The 19,239-nt window shown below is 42.1% G+C and overlaps 1 protein-coding gene across 7 annotated transcripts in view; it reads left to right on the top strand.

Moving 5' to 3' along the window:
• LOC122548458 (tyrosine-protein kinase Fyn) overlaps positions 1–19,239 on the top strand; it is a 271,949-nt gene that overhangs the window by 100,912 nt on the left and 151,798 nt on the right. For 6 of the 7 annotated variants that reach the window (XM_043687161.1, XM_043687162.1, XM_043687155.1 and 3 more), the window contains one exon: positions 3,230–3,288. The gene's annotated coding sequence lies outside the window, so the exon portion shown is untranslated. Of the gene's footprint in view, positions 1–3,229; positions 3,289–5,763; positions 5,829–19,239 lie in introns of those variants that run through there. The other variant, XM_043687160.1, reaches the window with a different exon arrangement.

Below are 19,239 nucleotides of genomic sequence, written 5' to 3'. Positions count from 1 at the left end.
ACCCTCCTTCCATTTCTTTGTCGTTGTCAGGAAATAACATTTTTTGAGTTGACAGTATGAGAGTAATTTGAAGTGCGGCATTTGAGGAGTGCAACATTCATAGTTTGAACAGGTGCTTGTGGTTGAAGTTCCTCCAGAGTCTGGATCTGTTGACAACTGATTGATAGAGATAAATCGACTCATTAGTCACAGCCCTTTTATACAAGAACCCTTGCAGAGGTGCTGTCGAGGCTGGAACACAAGTGTTTTCAAGACTGAGAGAGACAGATTTTTAACCAGTAGTAGAATCTAGCGTTACGGAGTTAAGGGTTACCAGATCAGCCACAATCTCATTGAACAGTGGAGCAGTCTTGCTGGGCGGAAAGGTTTACTTCTCCACCTATATTTTATGGACCAGAATAGCATTTGCATGGTGTTGTGGATAAGGCTTCTGAACAGGTTGGGCGAGGGAAAGAATGTTGCCTTTTCATGTCTCACAAAATTTCTGCTTCCACCCTCCTCGCTCTGAGCTACCACTTTGCTTCTTCATCTGGTGAATTATAGCATTGTAATCCAACAAAGGTGAGAAAAAGTTATGCTTGTAACCACTTCCTAATTCCTGAGGCTGGCTTGCAGCTTTATAATGCATTACATATGTCACAAAATCCAAGCGCAGCTACTGCACAATAAATCTTATCAATGTAATTTTCCAATATTGTGCAATGTAAGCACCTTTTATGTGACCATCACTAGGCATTAAGAAAATGGACTCCCATGACAAATGCTGCAGGCATGGGGCTGTGCTTTTTCTCAAAATGTTGTACAGCATTTTTTATAAAATCCCATTAACAAAAGTGTAAAGTAGTGACAGACAGAGAGTAAAGTCGGTCTTCGCTTGCTTGGACTAGGATCCTATGGATCTTCCTTGTAACAAAATCTGGCCTCTCTTAAATTGCCGTCCAGGAAGTCACTCCAGGATTGCTTTCTTTCACTGGAAGCTGTTCTTGTTGAAAATGGTCTGGTTTTGTTCCAGGTTCTTCTGTATGTCATATTTTCAAAGCTTGCTTTTTTTATCTTTTTAAAATGACACACAGTCACCAATGATCAATGGTTTACTAGGATTCTGTGTCCTCTGTAACCAAACCGTAGTCTTACATATAACGCTGCTGAATTATAGTCAATGAATGAAGTGCACTGCAGATACCCCATGGGGAATTTATCCTGCTTGCTGCACTTTGTGCAGAGGGAGCTTTATAGCTGATTGGGCGATGAGATGGGGAAACTTCTCTAGTTGCTTGTGCATGCAGTTTGCTTTGTAACGGTGCCTGTATTGCAACACTCCAGCTTTCTATCTTAATTGGAGAGAATTCTGTAATTAGGTTGCTGCTTTGAGCATCATTCTTTTTAAGGCAATGTTTTGTTGTCATCTCTCTGTCTTGAGCCGCGCTCAGTCAGATGTGTATCGCTAATGTCTGGCTGTGGGAATCTGAGATCAGTTCCAGTGGGAAACATGACATTCTAGCCCTTGATTACACTCCCCCTGTGAAAGGAAAGCTCTTTCTGCCAATGTCCGACTTGACATTTCCCAGCCTACTCTCAGGTATGCTGCCTATTCTTGAGCAGATCCTTTTTTAAAGTGTGATATGCTGCACATGCTTGTCCTTGATGTTTAACTCACTGAAACAGCCTTTAATTTTCTTGCCTTGTCGTCTTAACATTGCTTCAGTCGAGAAGCACGTCCTTATTTTTAATTTTGAGCTCCCTGTATTGGCTCTGCTTCCCACCAGTATGCTTCTGTTCTCACTTACCTGCATTAATGTACAGTTAATGCTTAAAGTGGAATAGTCTGCCATTTAGTGGAAATTAACTTGGCTTTGAAAAAACTAATTGAAGAGATTGAAATGTCTTATAGATTCTGGTTTTGTGCCCAGAGTGCAGATGGAAGAAACCTAAACTGAGTCTTCAATAGACACGTGGTGGACTGTAGGGATGGGCACCTCTCAAATTCGACTTTACTTTCTTTCCAAAGGCTTTTTTCTTCCCAGTTTCAAAGGAACGGCTTTCAAACTATTGCTTTTGAAATACTGGCTCCCAACAGCGTGGTGGTTTGACAGTGCATTGAGTCCCACTTGCATCTCTTAGTTGCCCCATTTTCAATGTCAGCCAGGCTGCCTGGAGAAGGTGTTAATTGCATAAAGGGTCCTGTGGGGAAGGAAGCAGATTTAAATATGAGGAGAAGGGTAGTTTCACACCCTGGTCTAGTGTCCAGGTGGTGTACAGCAGAGTCCTTGGGGCAGAGATCACCAGCTATCACTAGGGTTCGATGCAGTGAGGAACTGTAACTAAATCAAAAGTACAGCAAAACCCCAAATGTATGCAGTCATCACTGCCCTGTTCCTGAACCTGATACTTGTGCTCTTCTAATGCAAGAGGGAAGAAGTTAATCATTGCCTTTACTTTGTACTATTGCATATTCGACTCCAGTTTAAGAAGAGCTATGACTTTATTCCTGACTTGAGCGGAAACAAAACAAAATTGAAAATCACGCATTTCAGTTGCAGAAAACTTGTTAAATTGCTGTCGGGCAAAACAGATACAGCACAAGAAAAAAGAGGTTAGATTAATAACACACTCAAACTTGCCAGTCTGCCTTCTCATAACACCAAGTGCACCTTGTTTAATGTGTTCACCACCCTATGTTTTGTTGCAATCACATAGATCCCACAAGAAATGACAAAATACAAATGTGTATTTTGTAAAGAAAGAAAATGGCCACACAAGGAAGGGTATTGTGAAAGGACGTTTGACCACAGTTTCTAATGGTCTCTGCTATAAATAAGTCGGTAAAGAGAGTTGTGAATGTACACTTTTTCTGAATGAATGACTGACTGATCCTGGCAGTGGGCCAGAGTGAGCTGTCTGTACAGCTGCAGCAGGGACTAGAGAGGCTCCATCACTTTCTGCTTTGTCCAAGTGAATACTGCACAGATTCCATGTTCACTTCTGGCAATACCTGCTCCGCTTTGTGATAAATTTGGTAAAAGCTCCTCATCTCTACATTGGATTCCCCAGTGGTTATATTCAGATGAGCTCAGGCAGGGTATTAACACCTGTGTTTCTGCTTTCTTGCAATTGTACTAACTGTATCCTGAAATGATCATTTCAGCAAGTCTGATGTTTAATTTTTTAAAAATTCTTGTGAAATGTCATTTTGCATTGGGATTTATATAGTGTTCTCTCTAACCCACAGGTTTTCAATCATACTTGTATGTGAAGCGATGTAAAATCCTGAATGGTGAGGATCACTTGGTAAGCAACAACCTCTTCTTGTTCTACTGTCTGACTGTGCATATTGATGAGACAGTTATACCACTTTATTTTACCGTGGTGTGTAATATGACTGCATTTTCAGAGTTGTGACTCATTTCATTGTTTTTTTCCTCTGTGCAATCCAGAGTAAGGGATGTTCATTTTGGTGAATGGAACTGCTCTATTTGTTCAGGCCCCTCACTGTATTCCTATGGAGCAGTCTCTGGTCTGCTGGAGCTGCGGAATAGATCTCCTGTCCCCCTCCAGCTAATGTGCTGGTGTCTGTCTCAGGAGGGAACCTCCCATTTGCAGCAGTCTAGGATGTTGCTCGGTATTATCTCCTCTGCCTCTGAAGATGTCAGAAAAATCTGAAGGGCTGGACGCAGGCACGGCCATAGTGCCACTGGGTCTTTTACACCCACGTGAGCATTGGAGGGGTGAGTGAGCTTAATTCAACACTTCATCCAAAAGATGGCATCTCCAACAATGCAGCACTTGCACAGTGTTGGACCCAAATGTCGGCCTAGATTACGTGGATATTGGCTCTGACACTGTTTTCTATCAGCTGCCACTGGTTTGTATCAGGCTTTTATTTTTTACAGTGGAGTCCAGCGTTGGTAATGACAATGGAATCCAGCACTCGTCATGATCTGCTTTCTTTGTCTTTCATTGTGGTATGCTCCAAATCTGAAAATGTAGGCCTGACGTATTTGTGCCAGTGTATTTGTTTTAAATAGGCATGATTAAAGCTCTGGTAATTTGGTGACACACAAGCGTAAATTTGCAGAATGGTCTTCAGAGGGTGGAGAAGTGTCCTTCTGAACATTCTGTGCTTTCTCCCCATGAAAAGTGGTCGGCAAATTTTGTCGAAAGACATAAGAGCATAAGGACTCAGAACAGGAGTAGGCAATTCAGCCCGCTCTGCCATTTCATACAATCATGGTTGATCTCATCTTGGCCTCAACTCCACTTTCCTACCTGCTCTCCATAACCCTTCAACCCATTAGTAATTAAAAATCTGTCTATCTCCCATGATTGGAAGTTAGCAAATGTAAGAAAGGAGGGAGAGAGAAACCTGGGAATAACAAGTCAGTTAGCAGAGATCAATAGTAGGGAAAATGTTGGAATCTATTTATTAGGGATACAGTAATAGGGCATGGTGGATTAAGCAAGGTCAACAGTGATTTATAAAAGTGGGTTGATGGTGTAAATGTTGGGAGGATGTTTCCACAGTGTGGAGTCTACAGCTAGGGGAGCACGGTGCCAGAATTAGGGAGTTGCTCATTTAGTGCTGAGGAGAATTTTGGGAAGGTTGTGAATGTTCGGAATTGTCTCTACCAAAGGCATGTGGATATTCAATTGGCAAATATCTTCAAGACAGAGACTGATAAGGCATCAGGGCGTATATAAAGTTTCAGTCTGTGAGGAAGTTGAGAGTAGTGGGGTCAGTCAGCTGGTGGTGGAATGAGCTGGGGTGGTGGGGGAAGGTGGGGTTAACTGGTGCTAATTCTTATGTTCCTACAATGTGACACCACTCAATTTGCAACAGCACATTCAGCTACTGAGGCTACAACATCCCCCAATAATATTAAATTGATTATCAACTACCTAACTATCCCATGTTTATCTGCAGCTTTTCCAACACTGTCACACTATGGGAAAGACCAAACCTAAATCACTTACCAGCTCATTCTTTAAGTAAAACTACTACATGTTCCTTTCCAACTTTGTTGGTGAAATATATGCCAGTTTGAGCACAGCTGCCTTCTAAGATGTTGACTGGGGTTCAATTCCTGGCTACCTAGGTTCAACTGCTCATTATATAGATGCTGGGGTACAGTGACAGCATCCTGAATATCTGGGTTCAAGTCTCACCTGCTCTAGTATAGTCAAATGGGTTAGTTGGAAATATGTCCTAATCTCTCTCTTTGCCCATTACACATACACCCCTGTGGGTCTGGAGTCACTTGTAGACTAGACCAGGTAAGGATGGCTAAAAGACATTAGTAGATCAGATGGGTGTTTTCAACAATGATGACATTGTTGCCATTTTCATTCCAGATTTTATTGAATTACCATTTCATCATCTGCCATTGTGGGATTTGATCCCAGAGCCTGGGATTCTGGATTACTAATCCAATAACATTACCCTACGCCACCACCTTCTTGCCTTTACTAGTTACCTGTCTCACGTATAGAGTGTCACGAGATTTTGTTTATTCAACTGGTTGACTTGACTTCGCACAGAATGCTTGGCACTTCATCACTGGTTGTAATGTGATCAGATCCACTTTAGTTCAATGTTGTATCATGCAAACTTTTTAGTGCCTGTAATGGCCAATTCTGTCCAATAAAGTATGAATTGCTGTCATTTGTTCTCCAAAAGGGAAAGGCATTGCTTCCTGCTTAGCCAGTGTGACTGGTTTGGAAGCACTGAAACATAAAGTGTCAAGCAGAACATAGCTCTCTGGAAACATTCAAGCAAGTTGAACAAAGAGAATTCATTTGATCCTGTTGATTTTACCAAATACTTGATGCATGTAAGAAATGGAAAATCCCAATTTCTATCTCACATTTAAAATTTTTAGTAAATTTTTGTTTTGTATTGAAGTCATTTATAAATGCTGGTTTAAGTCCGTTTCTCTTCTGCTTAGGGAAATGAATTGGCAATGTGCTACAAACTGAAATGTATGTGTAAGTAACTTGGCAGGATATTCAACCTCGGTATTTAATGTTGCTTTCCCCTGCCATTTGCATGGCGATGATTTTTAAGAGTAGATTCTTGTGTTTATTTTTTGAATTGGAACGGAGGTTGAATGAGTACCTTTTAGATTAGATTACTTACAGAGTGGAAATAGGCTCTTCGGCCCAACAAGTCCACACCGACCCGCCGAAGCGTAACCCACCCATACCCCTACATTTACCCCTTACCTACGGGCAATTTAGCATGGCCAATTCACCTGACCTGCACATCTTTTGGACTGTGGGAGGAAACCGGAGCACCCGGAGGAAACCCACACAGACACGGGGAGAACGTGCAAACTCCACACAGTCAGTCGCCTGAGGCGGGAATTGAACCCAGGTCTCTGGCGCTGTGAGGCAGCAGTGCTAACCACTGTGCCACCATGCCGCCCACTATGTTTTTCTCACCCAAAACATAGTCTGCCCTGGACATTATTAAATTTGACTTATTACTAGTTCAATGAGAAAAAAAGGATTTTGAAATGTGGATTGGAAGTCCCCCATCAAAAAGACCATTTAAATAATCCTACATGAGAAAAACCAGATTAAAGGAACTAAATGTTTCTTAATTAGAGAGAGGATTAAGGCAAGCAGGATTCAGATATAATCTGGTCATCTATTTCAATAGGCAACATGAGTTCAAACTCAACAGCCATTAAGAGACTAGAAAACTTTGTTCCTTTTGTGGAGAAGGGGATGCTTACTGAGTGTGTGTCTGTTGGTAACTAGCTTGAAGGTTACAGCGACATATTTGGAGTAGGCTAGTTCCTCTACTAGAAGAATCACAGATGAGATTCTTCAAGCTGCTGTGGGTGATTTAAGTTGTAAGGTTGAATTCACACTAGAATTTGAATTGATTATTGTTTGTGTGACAGGATGCAGTGTTTGAGATTGCTCACATTGAGAGGTGTGATCTATGGTTTAGTAGTTAGCTCAGCTTGCACGATTTTACAATGCAACTGTTGCGCATCATTATCCCCTTCCACTCAGCACTCACTCGCCGACTACATTCCCCAGGAGATCCACGGACTAACCGAGAGGGAAAACTCTGGGGAAGTACATCTCCATTGCCAGACAGTGGATCTGATTCCAAATTCCTGAATCAAATTCCAAACTCAATCTGCCTCAATCTGGCCTATCAGGTTGCGCCAATTGTACAAGTTCATCCAGTTCCTTTGATGCTTTCCCAGCTTGAAACCTGGGAGGATGGCGGGTTGGTTTTGGAACAGAGGAGTAGACAGTACTGTTCTTGCTGTAGAAGGAAGAGGCCCAATCGAGATGGGATTTGCTATTCCTGAGCTTCAGAGACGTGTATGACTACTGGGAAGTAGAATGGGTCGTGAGCATACCAGGCCAGTTCACCTTTGGGGAAAATTCCTCTTCAAATTAGATACGAGGCTACGTTGAAAGGGGAGGCCGAGCAGGGTTGGTTGGCAATAAAGATGGGCAAACAATTTGAATAAACTGATGAGCTAAACTGTGAGTGGTGCTGGAACGAGAGGCAGAGGTATTTGTGGAAGTGAGTGCTCATTGTAAAGAGAAACCTGGAACTGGTTTTGCAAAGGAGGGAGCTGCCTCAGCTCAACACTGTCACATTGCTGTCTGTCAGAATTAAAGACTTGGCTCGACCTTGTGCGAAGATGGAAGTTCTACCAGTGAAATCATGAAAAGCCGACTGAGTGTCTCTGAGGAGGATGAGGTAATTGAAGCTAAAACCAAGTAAACTAATGAGAAAATCAGCAGCAATTAGTGATGTTGTTACTGGTAGAGACAGAGTCAGGAATTCACTTAATCAATTAATGCAGCTCATCCATCTGCCCTGTGCTACTTCTGAGATCCAGAGAATCGGTCTGTAATGTTGAGGAGACTATGTGGAAGTCTTTTATGGACAAGAAGGTCTTGAAGGAATTTGGATAAGCAAACCTAGAACATAAAGGAGACAAGGTCATGGTCAGTGATCATAGTTTCATTGAAATATTCATCTTAGAGGGAGGCCATTTGGCCAGTTGTATAAGGGCCACTGAGAAAGGAATAATCTTGCGCAATCCCATGTGTGGGCTCATGGTCTATAGCCCTGTAGGTTATCACAGTTCAAGTATATGTCCATAGATGTTGCTGCCTTCACCACCACCTTCATGCAGTGAGGTCCAGAATCTAACTCTGTCCAGGTGGGAAAAAATGTCTTCTCAATTCTCCTATTATCCTTTGACCAATTCCTCGGAATATCTGACCTTGCTGGTTTTAACCTCTCCGTGGTAATGGAAATAGGTCGTTCCTTTCCGCACTGCCTTGGCCCCTTCAGAATTTTATACAACTCAATGGGATCACTCCTCAAATATTTCTGCTCCAAAGAAAAGCGCTTCAGCCTATCTAGTCTTTCCTCACAGTCGGAATGGATCATCTCTGGTGTAGATCTGTTTGTTGGCCGATGGATCACATCTTTCTTATAATCAAGTGAGCAGAATGTACACAACACATGAGAGCTGTGGTACAACTAGTGTTTTATCCATTCCCAGCATAGATTCCCTCCTCTTCTATTTACAACTTGGAAAATGGGGGGGAGGAATCCGTGCCCTGCCACCATCAGCGACCTGTGGGATGCACTCTGAGGTCCATTGGCCCTCTCCACCTCACAGTGTCCTAACATTTGTGGGTTTGTTTGCATTGTTTGTCCTCATCAAACACCCCACCTTACAGCCCTCAAGATTGAATTCTAGCACTTTTTTTAAAAAAAAAAGTCATTCATTTTAATCCGTATGTAGGCAATACTAGCTATCCCAGCATTTACTGACCATCCCTAGGGTAAGTTAGGAGACACCCCCATTGCTGTGGACCTGCAGACCAGGTAAGGACAGCAGATTCCCTTCCCTAATGTGTATTAATGAACCAGATGGATTTTTAAAAATACAATGGACAGTGACTGTGTGGCTGACATTAGGCCGGCTCATTATTCCAGATTCTTCTCTTGAATTCACATTCCACCATCTGCCATAGTGAGATTCGAACCCATGGCCTGCAATTCTAGACTCTTTGACTAATACATTCCCACTACCAGTTTTCCTCTCTGCAGTCTGCAGTTTTCTTCCTCACCAGCAGATACTGTCCAATTTTAATATCACCTGCAAACTACTTAATCATGTAAACAGCTTTTTAAGTTTAAATCATTGACATATTACCTCAAAAGCAAGGGTCTCAATGTTGAGCCTTACTGGACTCCTTAGGATGTCTGCGATGGCTGAGTTGGTATCCTTGCCTGACTCAGAAAGTTGTGGGTTCAAATCCCAGATCTTGATTGATACTCCAGTCAGGATGGAAGGAGTGCTGCTCTGTCCAAGGTGCTGACTATTCAGGGCCTGTCTATCCCCTCTATCTAAAAGTTATGTGGCAATATTTTGAAAAGTATTAGGCGAACGTGTCCTGGCTGATGTTAATCCCTCAGGCAACATGGCAGACTATCTGGTCATTACCTCCCTGCTGTTTGTGTGGGTTTTGCTGGGCACAATCTGGAAGTCCTGTTTCCTAATTACACCTGTGAGTACACTTCAAAACCACTACACTGGCTGCTTTAAGATGACCAGAGGTTGCAAAAGGCACAATACAAACTTTTCTCTTTCAGTAACAAAAACACAGCCACTTCTATTTCCTGCACCTCAGCCAGTTTGGGACTCCCTTTCCTGATCTGTTTGCCATGTGGAATCATGCTGGAATCTAGGTCGACTACATGAAGCACACCACTTTCATTGAGCCTCCTCATGACCCCTTCAAAATGAGAATCAAGTGAGTGACATGGCGTGTTCAAGGACTGTATTTCAATTGTGGTGAGGTCTTGTTCCAAACCCTATAGTGCTCGACATGGAACCCTATTTGTGCCAAATGACTGGTTATTCTATAATGATGAGGTCCATACCTTGATTACCTATTGTAGTCTTCTCAGTATTTACTCATTAGCTTGTGGCTTTTGGTCTAATTAAAGCTTTCAAGTTAAATTTTACACATTAAAAAACTTTTTTGTATCTGTCATGTCAGGATTTGCTTTATTATCAAACTTAGTGTTTAGGTCCTCTATGTGCACAGGTACAAGTTGATCAATGTTAAACCTAAACCTTTAGTTAGGCCTTTTTCTTAAACTTGACAATTTTCCCCTAATGAAAGGTAGCGTGCAGATCTATTTTCCAATATTTTCACTTTGTTGCGATAAGAGTTTTTAATTAATTCAGCATGGCATCTGAACTAACACTGCTGTAATATAATTCTTGGGTGAAATTCATTGTTCATTAATGAAGGTAAGACCAATATTTCTCTATATTGTAGTTCCTTCAGAAACCCGCATATACCCATGGTATAAGAGGACATGTGTCTTTTTGGTTACAACTGTTTCCACTCTCTGTGTGCATGTTCAGTATGTTCCCTCATCACCCCGAATCTTTAGTCCAACATGTGTGTTTGTTGTCGTTCTGTGTAGGTACCTTGGGACCTTTACCGTTTTAGAAGGTAAACATTTGGGGGAAGAAAAGGAGGCACATCCATGTGCTGTAAGATTTTGTATTTTTGTTGCTGCTGCCTCTGTAATGAATGATGTTGGATCTCTTTCACTTGCCCTGAAGAATCTGAATAGAAATATCGAGTAGTCATTGGCCTGCCAAGATGATGTCATAGGCTATTTGGAGTTGCAGCTGAAAACCCAGACAAACCTGGCAGGGTCAGCGATGTGGAGAGTCTATCAAATCAAGTATTCCATTGCATTACTCACCTGGTAACTATTAGGCTCTGAAAGGGTTAATGCTGAATGGTGCATTAAGCACCACCCAGTGCGGTGGTGATGTATGGACTGTGGCTCTGGATATTGAAGGAGGTGGACCTACCATCAAGATGGTCTCCTTTGTCTTGGTAACAATATCTATCATACCAACCTAATGTACATCTGATTACTACATTGTAATAATAAATCATTTCTTGTTTAAGAGAGGAATTTCTTCTTGTTAAAATACCTGGTGCTTTTCCACAACTGCACATAACCTTCCAGTTGCTAAGTTCAAAGGAAAATAGTGGCACCAAATCTACCTGATGGTATCCAATAGTCCAGATAGCTCAGCCAACATAGTGAGTTGTAGCGGGAATTCATCAGAACAGTAGATGGTTAAATGGATAGTCCAGTCTGGTCAATGGGCAGCAGGAAATGCAAACAAGGCGAGATCAAACTGGAAATCCTTTGAGACCGTTGCAAGTAGGTTGGGAGGCTGGAGTCCTCACTTTTGCCTGGGAGGCTGGAGAGGTTTAGCCCCACTCCAACAGATGTGAAGGGTTGAGGACGGCTTAAGGACATAGCCTGTGATGGGTTCAGTGGGGGAGAGGCCAGTGATTTGTGGAGGGGAATGTGTGTGCAGTGGATTGAGGAGAGTAGCATCTGGTGATGGGGCTTGTGAGGAGAGGTCCAAACCTTCAATAATAATAATAGAAAGTGCTGGAGGAACTCAACAGGTCGAGCAGCATCAAGGGACAGAGAAGCAGTGTTTCTAGTCCAAAGGCTCTTTTTTGGAAACTGCTAATCTCTGCTTCTCCTGATCAGCCAGGAGGTGTGAAAACACTGCTTACCTGGAGCAGCCAACCTTGCCCTCCTTGAGCTGTCTGAATTCCTGAGCCCCAGTAAATATTTAATGTGCTTCTTGAGTTCCCAGCTCTAAGCAGTCTCAGACCTCTTGATGGTGACACAATTGGCTACTCTTTCAGAATGAGAAGCGTGTACATGGCTGTTGAGGGAATTTTATCTTTAGCCTCCGCCCACACTCCCTGACCTGATCTGACCCTCCCCCAGCGAATGTCAGTTTCTTCTTTCGCGTTTGCCATCTGAGCTGCCAATCCCTAACAACTTTTCTATTTTAATTTGTAGCTTCCATGTGTGGCTTATAACAGGAGTTTTACTGCCTCTCAAACATCTGCTTTGCAATAATGAGCACATAACTGCACATATATGGGGTTAAAAATGAAGTGTCCGCTGCTGATGTTACTTCGGAGATTCTTGAATAGAAGCTGACATATTCAGCTGAAGGCTGTAAATCATCTGACTGCGTTTTCTGTTGAATTACAAATAGCACAGGGCATTGTGCACTCTGTACAAACTGGGATCAAACAGTGTCTGTGTGTCTCTGTGCGTGTGTGCGCGCGCGTGTGTGTGTGTGTGTTGGAGCCATCCACGTGACTGACTAAATTACACACAACCATTTGCGTTGGACTGAACCCGAGGGAATCGTGTGACTCCTGGGAACAAGCTCGTGCAGATAGTTTGACCTGATTTGTGACCTCACTGTAATTAAGATGCTTCCCAGAAAGCAGCCAAATTTTTATAGATTGGATGGACATGAGGAGAAACAAAACATTTTGAGCTTGTTGTGTCCTGCCCACTCTTACTTAAAGACTCAAGCATTGGACCAGCATTTGCAAACATTTTATTGTTGGGAGGTCATGTTGCGGCTGTACAGGTCATTGGTTAGGCCACTGTTGGAATGTTGCAATTCTGGTCTCCTTCCCATCGGAAAGATGTTGTGAAACTTGAAAGGGTTCAGAAAAGATTTACAAGGATGTTGCCAGGATCGGAGGATTTGGGCTGTGGGGAGAGGCTGAACAGGCTGGGGCTGTTTTCCCTGGAGCGTCGGAGGCTGAGGGGTGACCTTCTAGAGGTTTACAAAATTATGAGGGGCATGGATAGGGTAAATAGGCAAAGTCTTTTCCCTGGGGTGGGGGAGTCCAGAACAAGTGGGCACAGGTTGAGGGTGAGAGGGGAAAGATATAAAAGGGATACAAGGGGAAACTTTTTCACTCAGAGGATGGTGTGTATATGGAATGAGCTGCCAGAGGAAGTGGTGGAGGCTGGTACAATTTCAGTATTTAAAAAGCATCTGGATGGGTCTATGAACAAGAAGAGTTTAGAGGAATACGGGCCAACTGCTGGCAAATGGGACTAGATTAGATTAGGATGTCTGGTCGGCATGGACGAGTTGGACCGAAGGGTCTGTTTCCATGCTGTACGTCTCTATGACTCTATTTAATTTCTGATGTGTTGTTTGTTTTATAAAAAAAATTATTTGCTCCAGAAATTATCGTGATCTCTTTTTTTCATGATTTGTTGACCTCGATAGCATTGTTGATCATATCCCATGCAGGGTTGCTGACAAGTCAGGGCACTCCCAACTTCTCTGGCTGGATTGTAGCGAAGATTAGAGGGTGAGGTTCTGTCCATAATTGCTAACGCTGTCTCATGGTGCTGGTTATACCAGCTGCTGGGCAATGGTCCTCCAGTCACATAGCCAAATGGTGCTTTTCCAAGTGTGACCTTAGCCAGTAAGTGTCAGTAAGATTATCAAAATTGGAGACACTGCCTTGCTGGCTGTGATGGTGGAGATTATCCAACATGGTGGAGTGAGGATTCACCCGAAAACTATTGCAGTTTGGCTGACTGGGTCCCACGCTGAGTATACATGCTGAGTTAGCAGAGAGAAATGGGATTATCCTCCATTGGTCTTGATTTTGAGATTAGCAGAAACTTTACTGTTTAGAAACAGGATCCTTTCCTGGATTTTACCTTTAAAGAGACACCTTCTAGTGGTGGGAATGGTGTTTCATCTAACCATAAATTATGGGATTGCCAGCTATTTTTGTTTGTATTTGATTAGTGGGTGGCACGGTGGCATAGTGGTTAGCACTGCTGCCTCACAGCGCCAGAAACCTGGGTTCAATTCCCGCACTCGGGTGACTCTCTGTGTGGAGTTTGCACATTCTCCTCGTGTCTGTGTGGGTTTCCTCCCACAATCCAAAAATGTGCAGGTTAGGTGAATTGGCTACACTAAATTGCCTGTAGTGTTAGGTGTAGGGGAATGGGTCTGGGTGGGTTGCAGATCAGTGTGGACTTGTTGGGCCAAAGGGCCTGTTTCCACACTGTAAGTAACCTAATCTAATTTGAGGGGGAGTCAGTAATTGAACACGTTGGGTGATCTGTTTGTTTCATTTTAATTCTCTCATGTTTTTAGGAGCCCTTATAAAAATGTTAATGGATATTATGCTGACAAATCCAAAGCAGCTGTTTCCATAAACTGGCTACAGGCCTGTTGTACACTGAGACATGTTTCAGTGTCTGCTCTTGCTGCCAGGTCCTTCAAGTATTTTCTGATTACATTTCCTAAACCAGTGACTGACTGGGGGAACGGTCTTGCTTTTTTTCTCCAGAAACAACGAGAACACAAGTTTATGTGGAATGCGGGGCTCCCGATCATGGCTGGCCGTAAACATAAAGGCTTCATTAAGTGCCTTCTTGCTTCCATATGCTCAGATCTCACTCTATTGCTATTGGCCACTCAACACGATCCCAACCACCGCTGCCTCAGGCTAGTTCACAGGCTGTGAGATGGTTAATCACCCACTTGGATGAGCCCAGCCATCCTTTTATTTGTGACTTAATATTTTCAGAATGAACAAATGAAAATTCACAATGTTTGTTTGTTCTCTTTAAAATTCAAGTTTGCTTGAATTTACTCCGACAGTGTAATGCTTCACATTTTTCCATGCAAGCTCATACAATCAACCTTTAACAATCATCATAATTTTTCACATCCCCAACAGGTGGCATTACCTCATCGTAATAGTCACTTATTTCCTAAGTTATAGGATCATTAAACAAACCCATAGCACAGAGGAGGTCATTTGTCCCATCATGCCTCTGTTGACTCTTTTTAAAGGAGCAGATGCGCCCTGTACCACATCCTACTTCTTTGTCCACAGGTATACAATCCTCATTGTCTGGTATCTGTAAGACCACAGGAGCACGCATAGACCTCTCAGCCCATCGAGACTGCTCCACCTTTCAACGAAATTGTTGCTGGTCTGTTCATCCTCAACTCCACTTTCCTGCCTTTTTTCCATAACTCATGGTTCTTTTACTGATTAAAAATGTCTATCTCAGCCTTGAACTCACTTAAGGATCTAGCCTCAGCAGCTCTCTGCAGAAAAAAATTCCACAGATTTATTGCTCTCTGAGAAAAGAAATTCCCCCTGATCTCTGTCTTAAGTGAGTGACCCCTTACTCTGAGATTATTCCATCTGGTCCTAGACTCTATCCAATAACTTCTCCCCATCTACTCTGTGAAGTTCCCCAAAAGTCTTGGTACGTTTCAATAAGGGCTTCTCTCAGGCTCCTAATTTCCAATGGGGACAGGTCCAACCTATTCAATCTCTCCTCATAAGAAAATGCCTCCATATCTGGAGTCAATCCAGTGAACCTTCTCTGGACTGTCTTCAATCCCAATACAGTTTTCCTTAAATAAGGAGACCATTTAGCTGTGGTTTGACTAGTGTTTAGCAAGTCCTCCCTCTCATTTATATTCCATTCCCCCTGAAATATAGATCAATAGTTTAATTGCCTTCTCTATTACCCACTGAAATTGAATGCTAGCGTTTTGAGAATTACGCAAATCTCTCTCTGCTGTAGCCTTCTGCACTGATTCTCCACTTAAATAACATTGAGCTGTTTGATTCTTTAAGCCAGAATGCATGACCTCACAGTCTTTCCCTAACTCTCTATTCTATGTTTGCCGACTCATTTGACCTGTCTATATCACCTTGCATCCTCATCATTTGCCTTCTCAATAATTTTTGCGCCATCTACAAAAGTGGTACTTTCCTCATTCAAGTCCCGAATATATGTTGTAAATAATTGTAGCCCCGATGTTGATCCCCATGGCACTGCGCTATAGCCATATGTGCAGTACTTTAGCGAACGTCTTTTAAAAATCCAAATCTGTTACATCTACTGCTTCTCCTTTATCTACGTGATTGCTATCTCCTCATAGGACTGTACCAAATCTGTCAGACATTGTTTCCCTTTCATGGAGCCATATTGACTCTGCACACTTTTATTATGTATTTCTAAGTGCTCTGTACTACAGTCTTCTTAATAGACTCTAACATTTTCCCGATGAGAGGTATTAAGCTAAGTGGTCTTTAATTACTTGTTTTTGTCTCCCTCACTTTTTAAATAAAGGTGGGTGGGACTTTTCCTGAATCTAAGGATTCTTGGAAGAGTATTACCAGTGCATCCATTATTTCTGCAACTACTAACTTTAAAATCCTTCTTCTAAATGTTTCTTTTAACATAACAACTTGAAAGTTCCCCTCCAAGTGACACACAAATCCTGACTTGGAAATATATCACCGCACATTCACTGCTACTGAGTCGAAATCCTGGAATTCCCTCCCTAAAGGCATTGTGGGTCTACCTACAGCACATAGGCTGCAGCGATTCAAGATGGCAGCTCACTCCCACCTTCTCAAGGGCAACTAGGGGCAGGCAATAAATGCTGGCAAAGCCAGCAACTCCCATATCCCATAAATTACTTTTCCAACACGTGACCTCTTGCATTTATGGTCTATTTCTCTACTAGCAAACACAAATAAACCATTTTTTTTTGTCCACCTTATCAACTCACCTCAGCACCATTTGAAGGGTTTGTGTGTTCAGGCTCATCTGTATTTTTCAACATTCTGCTGCTAATAGTGTGTAATACTCAGAAAATGTCAGAACACTTATCAGAATCTGGAGAGAGAATTCTGGATCTGACGCGTTAACTCTGCTTCACTGTCCACAGGTTGAATATTGTGATGAGTATTTGCAGCAATTTTCTGCTTGTTTTTCAAACCTCCAGCAATGGCGGTATATTGTTCTTATGCCATTCATTGTTCTTTCTGTATTAATCCCCTTAAAGTGTATCGCCTCACACTTCTCTGCATGAACTCTGCTGTGCTTCTGCTCTGTGCACCGTTCTTCCCTGAGACCCAGAACTATTTGCATTGACACATTCAATTTTATCAAGCTTTGTATGATCTACAAACTTTATCACACAGTTGCATTTCAGATGTAATGGTTTATGAGCAGCTCCAGTCCAAATGGGGAATAGTTCTCCCAAGATAACTCTGCTGCTCCTTGCTCTTTATCATGTGCTGCTCTGCAAATGTCCTTGGTTCCATGTGCCATTATCTCGCAAAAGATGTGTGGAAGGATTACACGCTAAATCCTTTAAAGTTTTTAGAAGGAATTAATTCATTGGATGTGGGCATCACTGACTTTACCAGCATTTATTGTCCATCTCTGATTACCCAAAGGACAGTTAAGTGTCAACCATGTGTAGACTAGACTGGACAAGGATGACAAATTTCCTTCCTGAATGATGTTAATGAGCTGGGTGGGTTTACATGATCAGCTCTAGGCTAGTGTTTTGCTCCCCAACCTTCTTTTATTTACTTCACATTTCACCATCAGTCGCTGTGAGATTACCCTGGGTTCTGGCTTCCTGATCCAATGGCATTACAATGAGGCCATTGCGTCCCTTCAATGGTGTGGTGTGAATTTGTGGTAATCTGACTGGGAGGTTGTAAACTGGGATTCAGATGTTAGAAACTGAGGAATTTCAGCATTTACTGAGAGTAATCCCTCCAACAGATTCTGAATTATTTGGATTGATCTCCTGTCCAGGACATGTTTGAAGTTGACAGCAAAGACCACTTTGCCTCAAGTGATCCCATAGTGCTTCAGGAAACAGAAGAGCTGGGCTGATTAAAATGAAGTCAGTTTGAGGCTTGGAGATTGACAGGGAACAGAATTAGTTTTTGCTTTTCTTTCCAGTTATGCAATGGTATTTCTGTTCCAAGACATCACATGCCAAGAATATTTTGATGAAATCACACATGGACTGGATGTTATTGCGAACATGTGTCAAGCCTGGCTGGTGTTTAGGATTAGTCCTCATCCGGACCCTTACTTTAATGTTGGCTGCAAGGAGTCATTTTTCTTGTGCTCCATTGTGATTGTTTCATTCTGTATTTAACTGAAAAATGTCCGATGAATGTTGGTCACCTGACTGTTTCAGTTCTAGGCTCTCTTTGCATGGTCTCAAATCTTCATGTCAAAAAGGGAAGTGTGGTTAAGAGCATTAGGGTCAGCCTGCCAGCAGAAGCCCACCGGAAATGCAACATCTTATATTCATTAAGAAGCTTAAATTAGATTTTCAAAATTGGAATTTGTTCCTCGGGAGTTGAAACTTTTATCCAGATGGCGAAATGTTTTTTTGAGAAGAACCCATTTGCCAGTCAGGTGGGGATGTGTGTACCAAAATAAATTTGACTGTAGAACTCATGATTTCCACAGTCTATGTTCTTCTCAACTCTTCCTTGTGTAGGTCTTTAATTGTGCTGAAAGAAATTTTCAATGATAAACTGGGACCTTTCTGAAACATGTTACTATACAGTTTGTTTTTAAATTGTGTATCTAAAAAAAAATTCTCATGTTATTTCCTTAATAAGATATAAAGATACCATGTCAATGTCACAGATTATTAAACTGAATATTCAGGATTTCCATTCCTTTGTTCATGAAACACCGGCAGTAAGTTTGACGGGAGAAAATGAAGAATAATTAACCAACTTCCTGCTATACGTTTACCCTGTTCCAATAAAATCGATGGACCGCAGTTGGTATGGTTCCTACAAATGTGCCAGTTAATAGAGCCATTGTTTGCTTCAGAGAACCATCTCTGTGCATTGCACAATTCTTCCTGCCCAATAAATAATGGGGAAATGTGAGTGATGGGGTCAAGAAGCATCCTGTTTTATTCAGGCACCTTGAAATTTGTATGATCCGAGTTTCATTAAACATAGTTCCCGGTTACTGCACGATTACTAAGTTACTAATATAACTGGATGTTGCTGATAGTGCAGACCCAACAAGAGGAAAATGAATTCACAGCCTCACTTTTATTATAAGTCAGGTGTCATGATACCTGCTCCATTGTGATTGCACCATTAGCCTGGTTAGATATGGGGAGAGAGTTGAGAAAGCTAAATATTATGAACATGTTACATGGAGTTAACGTAGGCTGTGAATTCACATACCTTTTTTTTAATTTTTTTTGGTATCCTGTCACCAAGCCACCCCTTATTTACATGGCACAGTACTGTGCCCAGTCAATTCACACATTTTATCCATCTTAGACTTCATTATTCTGCCTGGCTGACCTTAATGCTCATAACCACACTTTGTTTTTTGACATGGCAATTGGTCGCTCTCAAAATAAACATATTAAGTTGATACAGCTTAAAGAAGAAGTGACCTTGATTCAGCATTCTCTGTGTATTAGCCAGGAGTAAAGTGGGAGCAGAAGGTGATTCCCA

This window comes from Chiloscyllium plagiosum, chromosome 3, assembly GCF_004010195.1.
Source record: "Chiloscyllium plagiosum isolate BGI_BamShark_2017 chromosome 3, ASM401019v2, whole genome shotgun sequence".
NCBI lineage: Eukaryota > Metazoa > Chordata > Chondrichthyes > Orectolobiformes > Hemiscylliidae > Chiloscyllium > Chiloscyllium plagiosum.
The sequence above is the reverse complement of the archived record's forward strand: the minus strand, read 5'-3'. Positions and strand labels throughout refer to the sequence as shown.